This window comes from Hippopotamus amphibius, chromosome 2 (genome assembly GCF_030028045.1).
Source record: "Hippopotamus amphibius kiboko isolate mHipAmp2 chromosome 2, mHipAmp2.hap2, whole genome shotgun sequence".
Taxonomy (NCBI): domain Eukaryota; kingdom Metazoa; phylum Chordata; class Mammalia; order Artiodactyla; family Hippopotamidae; genus Hippopotamus; species Hippopotamus amphibius.
In genome coordinates, this window is record NC_080187.1 from 153,553,336 (window position 1) to 153,564,672 (window position 11,337).

At 35.0% G+C, this 11,337-nt stretch overlaps 1 pseudogene; it reads left to right on the forward strand.

The window, feature by feature from the left end:
- The window catches only part of LOC130844554 (14-3-3 protein zeta/delta-like), a 35,703-nt pseudogene extending 24,697 nt beyond the window's left edge, over positions 1–11,006 (forward strand).
- Positions 11,007–11,337: the final 331 nt, after the last annotated feature.

An 11,337-nucleotide genomic window follows, 5' to 3' on the forward strand; every position in this document is an offset into this window, starting at 1 on the left:
CATGTACCTTTGTAAGGGAAATTCCCATTTGTAAGGATGTCTCCTTCTTTGTCCTGGAAGAGGAAGATGACCAAATTTCTCAAAAATGTTATCAATAGAGAAGGCAAGACTTAAATCTGCATCACAATCACGCAGTTACGTGCTCTTTCTAGCAACCTTCCACAGCAGACTGTCTCCACCCTAGCATTCTCTTTAGCTGAGGAGGGTATTTTAGGTAAGGACTTTGGCCATTTGGTGAGTTACTCAGTTTTTCTGGGTTTCTTATGTATACATGTTATTAAACTTTGGTTTTCTCTGGTTAATCTGTCCTATGTCAATTTAATTCTTAGGCCAGCCAGAAGAACCTAGCAGAGCAGAGGAAAACTTTTTCCTCCATGATATTTCAAAGTGCATGGGCACAGAGATGAGGGTGCTACAAACTCTGCTTGGGAAAGAAATCAGATTATATTCTTCTTGAGGGATGGGCCTATGTTTAAGATTGTTATATATTTTCTAAAAAAGTTTTGGAAAAGTGTCACTGAATTTATTTAGAACTGAGTAGGCTTATATGTATCCTCACAATATATTTGAAAGAAATAACTCACCAACTTCAAAGGCCATTTTGAGAATAAACAGATTTTTCTTTCTGGCTTTGGATATATGCTCCTAAATTGTAATTAGGCATACATGCTTAGGTGAATATAGATTTTATATAATCTAATTGGGATATTATTTATTTTTAAAAATTTATGTAAAAAAATCCTTGAAATAAAACATGAATATATTTCAAGCAATCAAGCAATATGGTAGCATTTATGTAAAATCTCATATTTTCAAAGTCAGTATTCCTTCGGAGAATATGAATCATGAACATGAACATGTTCTTTTGATTTTAACAGCATCACATAACTTTTCCACAAGAAGTTTGACATTTAAAAATTACATTAGTAATGGTACTTATGATGCTGGAAATTTAGCCTCTGTGCTGAATTGAATCTCCGAGACAGAGTTTTGGGTGAAGTAGAAAAGAATAGCTTTATTGCTTTGCCAGGCAAAGGGGGACACAGCAGGCCCATGCCTCAAAAACTGTGTGTCCCAACCAGTGAGGATTTGGTGAGGTGTTTTATAACAATGGTTCAAGGGTGTGGCTGCTGATAAGATTAGGGTGTGTGCAGGGCCTGCACTCCTTTAGTCTGGTCTCAGGTGATCTCTTGATGAGCTTCTCTGGTTCCTTTAATTTGGCCTCAGGTGGTATTCTCTGGAATGAAGAATGCCGGACATCATCCATTTGTTGGGGGTTTTAGTTCTATAAAGAGCTCAAAGATATTGTTAAGTGCATCCCTTGAGGTGGAACCAGGACCCTGCCCCAAGGCTGCACTGGTGTTTCTTGGCTGCTGCTCCCTTGTCTCTGCATCCCCTCCCTTCCCTGATTAGCAACTGTTCAAATCTGCCCTTTGGGTCTAAGGGAAGGTCTTGGAGGCTGGAGTCTGTTCCCTACAAACAAAGGGGACACATAAAGGCTTACATGAGCAGGAACCCCACAGACCCTACTTGGTTTACAAAGGATAAAATGTTACATTAAATTATATTGCCAGTAGTTGAAAAGTACTATTTCTGCCTTTTTGCCCTTGAGATTGTCTTCTTGTATCCTCAATTCCTGCCCCCCTAAATTGTATACATGTTATTCCTCAGAATTAAAAGATTTCTTAATATTGTTATATTTTATTGATATTATCAAAATTCTTACAGTCAGGATAAGCTTATTTGTGTAAGGCTATGGGGCAAATGGGATAAACCAGGTTGAGAAAACAATGGTTCTGGGCAATGACAGACATAGGGGTATGACACATGTTGTTGGCTTAAACGATAAGCCCATGGTGATGAATACATATTAGTATGTGTTCTGAGGGCCAATGAAAAGTGAGGTGACAGAATATCGTATTAGGTTGAAATAGACAGTTCAAATAAGACACAGAGATCCAAAAGTAATAGAAGTTAGCATTATGGTCTTAAGCTAAATGAGAAAAAAAGACATTACATGGTGAGGACAGTTATTTAGCTTTTGTTCATTTATGTGTGTGTGTGTATGTATGTGAATGTGTTTAGTGGGTGTGAATTCTATACTAAGACCTCTGCTTCTGGTCAAGATGAGTTAACAGGGACCAAGTAGGATGCCTGAAATAAATGTAAGACAGGATAAAATGATGTAACCAAAAGCTGGTTCTTTGAGAAGACTAATAATATTGATAAACATCTAACCAGATTAACCAAGTAAAAAAGAGAGAAAACATAAATTAGGAATAAGAGGGATGACATCACTACAGATTCTGTGATATATTTAGAGAATATTATAAACAACTGTATGCCAATATATTTGACTACTTAGAGAAAATAGATTCCTTGAATAACATAAACTATTAAAGGCCCTCTCAAGAAAAACTAAATAATCTCAAAAGCCTTATACCTATTAAAGAATTGAATTTGCATTAAAAACTCTTAACACAAACAAAACACCAAAAAATTCTACCAAACATTTGGAGAAATAATATCAATTCTACATAAACTCCCCTGGAAAACTGAAGAGGACTGAATACTACCCAATTCATTTGATGAGGTCAGGGTTACCATGACACCAACATTTAAAAACAAACAAAAAAGAATAAAACATCTACACAATATCCTTTAAGAACATAGATTGAAAAAAAAAATCCTTAATAAAATGTTAGCAAACCAAATCCAATAATATATAGGTTGAATACACCAAGTAGATTTTTTATTTATTTATTTATTTATTTTATTTATTTATTTTTTTATTATTTTTTGGGGGGTACACCAGGTTCAATCATCTGTTTTTATACACATATCCCCGTATTCCCTCCCTTACTTGACTCCCCACCCCTGAGTACCCCCCACCCTCCCCGCCCCAGTCCTCTAAGGCATCTTCCATCCTCGAGTTGGACTCCCTTTGTTATACAACAACTTCCCACTGACTATTTTACAGTTGGTAGTATATATATGTCTGTGCTGCTCTCTCGCTTTGTCTCAGCTTCCCCTTCACCCCCCGCCCCCTCTCATACCTCGAGTTCTCCAGTCCATTCTCTGTACCAAGTAGATTTTATCTGTGAAGGAAAGGCTGCTTGCACATTTGATAACTAACCAATGTTCAGAAAAAAACACATGGTTATCCCAATAGACACAGAAATGCAATTGATGAAATCCATCCTCCATTGCTGAAAAAATTCTCAGCAAACTGGGAATTGAAGGAAGCTTACTTCAACTTGATAAAGACATCTGCTAAAATACTACTGCTATAGTCATTTTCATAATACTTAATCTTCCAATCCAAGAACATGCTATATCTCTCCATTTGTGTCATTTTTAGTTTCTTTCATCAGTGTGTTTATTTTTCTGAGTACAGGTCTTTTACCTCCTCAGGTAGGTTTGTTCCTAGGTATTTTATTCTTTTTGTTGCAATGGTAAATACGATTGTTACCTTAATTTCTCTTTCTGATCTTCTGTTGTTAGTTATAGGAATGCAAGAGATTTCTGCGCATTAATTTTGTATCCTGCTACTTTACCAAATTCATTGATTAGTTCTAGTAGTTTTCTGCTGGCATCTTTAGAATTTTCTATGTATAGTATTATGTCATCTGCAAACAGTGACAGTTTTACTTCTTTTCCAATTTGGATTCATTTTATTTCTTTTTCTTCTCTGATTGCTGTGGTTAGGACTTTCAAGACTATGTTGAATAAGAGTGGCAAGAGTGGACATCCTTGTCTTGTTCCTGATCTTAGAGGAAATACTTTGTTTTTCACCATTAAGAATGATGTTTGCTGTGGGTTTGTCATATATGGCCTTTATTACATTGAAGTAGGTTTCCTCTGTGCCCACTTTCTGGAGAATTTTTATCATAAATGGGTGTTGAATTTTGTCAAAAGCCTTTTCTGTGTCTATTGAGATGATCATATGGTTTTTATTTTTTAATTTGTTAATATAGTGTATCACATTGATTGATTTGCATATATTGAATAATCCTTGCATCCCTGGGATAAGTCCTATTTGATCATGGTGTATGATCCTTTTAATGTGCTGTTGGATTCTGTTTGTTAGTATTTTGTTGAGGATTTTTGCATCTATATTCACCAGTGATATTGGTCTGTAATTTTCTTTTTTTGTGATATCTTTGTCTGGTTTTGCTATCAGGGTAATGGTGGCCCTGTAGAATAAGCTTGGGAGTGTTCCTTCCTCTGCAATTTTTTGGAAAAGTTTGAGAGGGATGGGTGTTAGCTCTTCCCTAAATGTTTGGTAGAATTTGCCTGTAAAGCCATCTGGTCCTGGACTTTTGTTTGTTGGAAGATTTTTAATTGCAGTTTCAATTTCATTACTTGTGATAGGTCTGTTTATATTTTCTAACTCTTCCTGGTTCAGTCTTGGAAAATTGTACTTTGCTAAGAATTTGCCCATTTCTTCCAGGCTGTTCATTTTATTGGCATGTAGTTGTTTGTAGTAGTCTCTTATAATCCTTTGTATTTCTGTGGTGTCAGTTGTGATTTCTCCTTTTTCATTTCTAATTTTATTGATTTGTATCCTCTCCCTTTTTTTCTTGATGAGTCTAGCTAAAGGTTTGTCAATTTTATTTATCTTCGCAAAGAACCAGCTTTTAGTTTCATTGATTTTTGCTATTGTATTCTTCATTTCTATTTCATTTATTTTTGCTCTGATTTTTATGATTTCTTTCCTTCTACTAACTTTGGGTTTTGTTTTTCTTTCTCTAGTTGCTTTAGGTGTAAGTTTAGGTTGTTTATTTTAGATTTTTTTTGTTTCTTGAGGTAGGATTGAATTGCTATAAACTTCCCCCTTAGGACTTCTTTTGCTCTATCCATAGGTTTCAGGTCATTGTGTTTTCATTGTCATTTGTTACAATATATTTTTTGATTTCCTTTTTGATGTCTTCAATAATCTCTTGGTTATTTATTTAGTAGCATATTGTTTAGCCTCCATATGTGTATGTTTTTACAGTTGTTTTTTTTCCCCCGTTATTGGTTTCTAAACTCATAGTGGTGTGGTTGGAAAAGATGCTTGATATGATTTCAATTTTCTTAAATTTACCAAGGCTTGATTTGTGACCCAAGATGTGATCTATCCTGGAGAATGTTCTGTGTGCACTTGAGAAGAAAGTGTATTCTGCCCCTTTTGAAAGGAATGTCCCATAAATATCAATCAAGTCTATCTGGTCTATTTTGTCACTTAAAGTTTGTGTTTCCTTGTTTATTTTCTCTCTTGATGATCTGTCTATTGGTGTAAGTGGGGTGTTAGAGTTTCCTACTATTATTGTGTGTTAATTTCCCCTTTTAAAGTTGTTAGCATTTGCCTTATGTATTGAGGTGCTTCTATGTTGAGTGCATAAATATTTATAATTTTTATATTTTCTTCTTGGGTTGATCCCTTGATCAATATGTAGTGTCCTTCTTTGTTTCTTGTAACAGTCTTGCAACCCCTATCAAATAACCAATGGCATTTTTTACAGATCAATACATTAGAGTAATTGTATTTTGATATTCTAGTAACACACACTGAAATGAAAAACTATGCCAATTGTAGCATCAGTTATCAAATACTTAGAGATAAGTCTGACAATTTGTAAGATATATACGTTAAAACTATAAAATATTACTGAGAGAAATTAAACCTAAATAAATGGAGAGATATACCATATTCATGGCCAGAAATATCAATATTGTGATCAACAAAATCACAATCAAAATCCTAGCAGGAAATTTGTTTTGGTAGAAACTGCCAAGCTGATTTTAAAATTCATATAGAAAATGTTACGGAATGGTTATCCCAAAACTGGGTTTGCCTCTTTGTGGGTGTGTAGCCAAAAGACACAACCAAATGAAAGATCAAGAAAAGGAAGGAATTATTACTTGCAGCAAGTAAGGACACCAGGGATCTTTCCCAAAGCACTGTTTGCCTGAACAGCAAAGTTGGGGAAGTTTTAAGCTAAGGGTACATTCATATTCATGAAGGGACTCATATTCAGAGTCTAAGCTTTGGATGATTGAAGTCATGCAGGTCAGAAAAAGTCAACATCCTCCTCCCTTAGGTTCCAGTTGATCTGGTGGTAGAGCACTTCAGGCTAATCTTTAATGTTGAAACAGAACTGGGAATCTTTACAACTGATACATTATCTTTGCTATTGTTACTTTTCTTACCTGATAACAGGAAGTGTTTCTGCACATTTTTATTCCCTTAAGGTCATTAATTGCCGAGACCTGTTAAAGGACAGCATTATGGCCAGGCTTAGATCATAAAATGGCTTAGGTAAAAATGGCTTCTTATGTCAAGAAAGCCATGCTTGATTCTCTGTCTCTGGGGACTTTCTACCCTATCTGTTCACAGAACTACATGTAGCTGCCAAATTTAAAGATGCTTAACAAAGAAAAAAAAAATGAATGGCTAATACTACCTGATTTCAAGGTTTATTATAGAGCTACAATAATCAAGACAGACTGGCATTGGCATCAAACTAAACAAATAAATCAATGGAACAGAAGGAGTCCAGAAATAGACTCATACATATGAAGAATTGATATTTGACAAAAAACACAAAGGCAATTAACTGGATAAAGGGTCATTGCTTTCAAGAATTAGACTGGGATAATTGGATACCTGTATGTCAAAAACAAAACAAAGCAAAAAACATGAACTCTGACCTTTAACTTGCGTTATATAAAATATTAACACAAAATGGACTATATACTTAAGTATAAAGCCTAAAACCATAAAACTTCTAAGAAAACAAGTTAATTTGGCTAGCGGATTTAGATTTTTTTTTCATTCTGCTACTCAATGTATTTTTCTGAAGTACCTGGAAGTAGGTAAAACACACTCCTTTAAATTAGAGAAGGTAATAAAAAACAACTTAGAAACACTGGAGACAAACTTACTCTAAATTATAGTCTTGATTAGGATACTCTATATTTACATTCAAATGTAATCTCTAAGGGGGAACATTCATTTTGATAGTGCCTAAAATAGGACCTTGCAAATAGTTGGCAATTAATGAGTACATTTCTTAGATAAGGTAAAAAATTCTATAAACAGTGTCAAAGAAAGATTGTACTGGACAGAGTTAAGCAGGAAAGAAAGACTTTATTCAAGGCTATTGCAATAGGGTAGAGAGATTAAACCCAACTCTGGGAAACAAAAGGCCAGAGGATTTTTAAGCCCTGGGGTGAGCTGTTGGAAAAGTACTAGAGGACTTCAGAGGAGGTTGGTCAATGTGTTAGGCCATCTGTGTTTGATAATTGCTACTTATTGAAGATAGGCTTCTGTCCTTCCACAAAGACTGGGAGATAGGGTCCCTATCTTTCTTGATGATGACATTTCAAAGGGATGGCTCCCAGGTCCTTGAGAAAGACATTGTTGCATTGTAAAATGGGCCAAAGGCTAGGAGAAAATTTACATCTCAAAGGGACAAAGAAATAATTTATGATTGAAAGCTTTCTAATGTACTTGCTCCAAGAAAAGGGAGGTCAGGAGCTTATAGTCTTAAAAAAAAAACAAACCTGTTTACAACTTAGTCAAGCTGAGGGGAACTCTAAGGCCTCAGGCCATCTTAGTCAACAGATTACTGGGAATATTACTCAGAAGTCTAGTCTACTTCACCCTTGCTCTTTTTGACAATTGTAGATTTAACTACTCAAAAGAGAATGAAAGGATTAACATAAATCCATCATCATGATGGAAAACAATAACTTAGAGGATGGGTGTATGCTATCTTTTTACATGAAAATACATGCAATTTTACTTATTTTAAGGACCTGAAATATTGCAGCAAAATATAATAATGTATGGTTCTCATTATTATGAGTTATGATGATTTGGGTTTTGTAATAAATGATTCTTTTCTTTTGACAGCTAAATGGATTCTAATTTTTTGTTCTTTTAATGTATCTGACTTTGTTCAACACTGTTGGCTTTACTGTGAATAGATTCTAAAAGTTATAAAATGTTTTATTTTGTGGATTTTTTAATGTATAAAATTACAAATTATATGTGAATCTCAAGTTTTTATGCCACATTTTTCTAAATTATGTTGAAATTACATATTCTGAAAAGAGTAATTTAAAGTTTTGTTCATTCTTCTAACATAGGATAGAAGAATAAAAATTACATACAACATGTTACTTAATTAGTTTTTATTGGAGTATTGTTGCTTTTCAATGTTGTGTTTCTACTGTGCAGCAAAATGAATCAGCTATACATAAATATATATCCCCTCTTTTTCGGGGTTTTCTTCCCTTTTAGGTCACCACAGTGCATTAAGTAGAGTTCCCTGTGCTTTACATTATGTTCTCATTAGTTGTCTATTTTATACATAGTATCAATAGTGTATATGTGTCAATTCCTCCCACCCCTCCTCCCTTCCCCCCTTGGTATCCATACATTTGTTCTCTATGTCTGTGTCTCTATTTCTGCTTTGCGAATGAGATCTATATCATTCTTCTAGATTCCACATATATGCATTAATATATGATATTTACTTTTCTCTTTCTGACTTACTTCACTCTGTATGACACACTCTAGGTCCATCCATGTCTCTACAAATGACCCAATTTCGTTCCTTTTAATGGACGAGTAAACTGCATGTTACTTTTAAGAAAAACATTCAGTTTTTGAAATACTTGCATTAATTAGGTGTTGACTGAAAATTAAATGCACAGCCTAAAAGTTGAGAATTATGTTTTATTTGCCAGACATACTGAAGACTTAAGCTCAGGAGACAGGCTCTCAGATAGCCCTGAGGGACTTTTCTGAAGAGGTACCATAGGAGCCAGAATATACAGGAGTTTTTGCCAACAAACAAACAAATAAACAAACAAAAACAGGTAGTCAGAATGTGAAAAGATGACTGTTAAGTAAAGAAACACCAGGCATCTCAAGTTCATGAATTACAGCTTTTCTATGTATAGGAAGATGTAAGAGTCTGAGGTCATTGAAGTCATTCCTTTGATATGCACCTTAACTATCTAGGGCCAATATTCTGCTTTCTCCAACCTGAATCCCCTCAGGGTGCTGGGGCTACTGCAGTGGCCAGTGGCTTGATGGCTGCAACATCTATTGTTTATTGATATCACAGGCAACATTCTTTGTCCACATAGGTGAATTGAAGATTTAAGTGATAGCATTAATTATAGGCAATGTTGATTATGTACAACCTTTGTTGTATTATATACAACTTTGTTATAACTATGGAGGTTTCAAGGATGTTTTAAAAGAAAAATATAGATGGAGAAGAGGCTGATTTCTATTCAAATACAGTAGTTGTGGTGAAAGTGATTCAGAAGGAAGCAGAGAGACCCAAGGCAGTGAAAGCCAGACAGTCACCTGAATAAGTAAGAATTACTCCTAAACTCTGTAAAAGACTGGAGAAAAATTTACTACAGAGGTTGGTGATGGAATAAACATTTATCATTTCCTGAGCTGAAATTTCTGTAAGAATTTATAGGATCAGTTTGGAATTCTCTTCCATAAGGAGAAAGAAGCTGCTGTAATGAATTTAAGGATCAAGATGTAATACAATTATTACTTCTTTCATATTCACTTTGCCACAAATTGAAAACAGAAACACAGAGCCTGTGATCCGTGAGACCTAGGGACAGTTTCAGCCTCACCACTGCTGTTGCTCAGAGCCAGCAGGACCCCTCTGCATCCACCACCACCGACTTCTGGCACAAACTTCCCGTCATGGAGGAAAACATGCTGGTGCAGAGGCCAAACAGGGCGAGCAAGCTGAGTGATACATGGACACATATCACAGCCTGCATGAAGTCTGTAATTGAGCAAGAAGCCGAATTAATCTTCTCTCAGTAGCTTATGAAAATGTTGTAAGAGCCCACAGATCATCTTGGAGGGTCATCTCAAGTACTGAGAAAATGATGAAAGTTTCCAATGACTTGAGAATATAGAGAGAAAATTGAAAGTGATCTCTGAGATCTCTGCAAAGAATTTACTGGCTTTTTTGGAAAAAATACTTCATCCCTAATGTTTCACAAGCCCAGAACAGTCTTCTGTTTGAAAATGAAAGGAGACTACTACTGTTACTTGGTTCAGGTTACTGCTGGTGATGACAAGAAAGGATTATGGATCAGTCACAGCAAGCCCACCAAGAAGCTTTTCAAGTCAGAAAAACAAAATGCAACCAAAACATCCTATTGTATTGGGTCTGGGCTGTAAGTTCTCTGTGTGCTATTGTGTGATTCTAAACTTTCTGGAAATAGCCTGCGCTCTTGCAGAAAGAGCTTTTTTCCCCTCCAGTTTTATTTAAATATAATTGACATATAACACTCCATGTGTTAAGGTGTACAACGTAAAGCTTTGAAAAATGTATATGTTGCAAAATGATTGCCATAAGTTGAGCTAATATCCATCACCTCACATAGTTATAATTTTTTTCCCTGTGATGAGAACTTTTAAGATTTACTCTCTTAGCAACTTTCAAGTATACAATACTGTTAACTATAGTCCTCATGTTGTGAATTATACCCCAGCACTTACTTATCTTACAACTGAAAGTTTGTACCATTTGACCATCTTCACCCAGTTACCCTTCCTGCCCAGCAACCACAATTCTGACTCTGTTTCTATGAGTTTATTTTAGATTTCACATATAAGTCAGATCATATGGTATTTTTCTCTCTCAGTCTTATTTCAGTTAGCATAATGCTCTCAAGGTCCAACCATCTTGTTGTAAATGGTAGAATTTCCTTCTTTTTTTAGCTGAATAGTATTCCATTGTATATGTATACCACATTTTCTTTGTATATTCATCTGTCAATAGACACTTATATTGTTAAGTCAGCTTTTGATGACACCATTGATGAACTTGATATATTAAGTAAAGAATCACACAAAGACAGCATGCTAACAATGCAATGACTGAGAGGCAGCTTGACTTTATGAGTGAACATTGGATGCCCATGTGGACAAGGCTGAAGCAGGAGAAGGAGGGGAAAATTAACCAGCACCCCAACTTGTGTCTATCTCATTCTGAAATTTACATATTTGTATCCATCCTGCCCCACAGATAGATTCTTTTATGACAAGAATATGCTAATTTTATTTGGATTTCTATTTTTTCCATAAGTATTTTATGTTTAATGTTAGGGGAATAGAGTCAGTTAACATTTAGAAATTTACCTGCCTTTTTCCTATTCTTTCTTTCTTTTTCTTTTTAAATTTTACATTCAGACCTGATTTGTTTTTTCATTTATTCAGCTCTTGTTTTAATAAGATAGTTTATCCTGCTTAAATAGATTTGAAAATTATGAAAAAACATATAGATTTTGAAT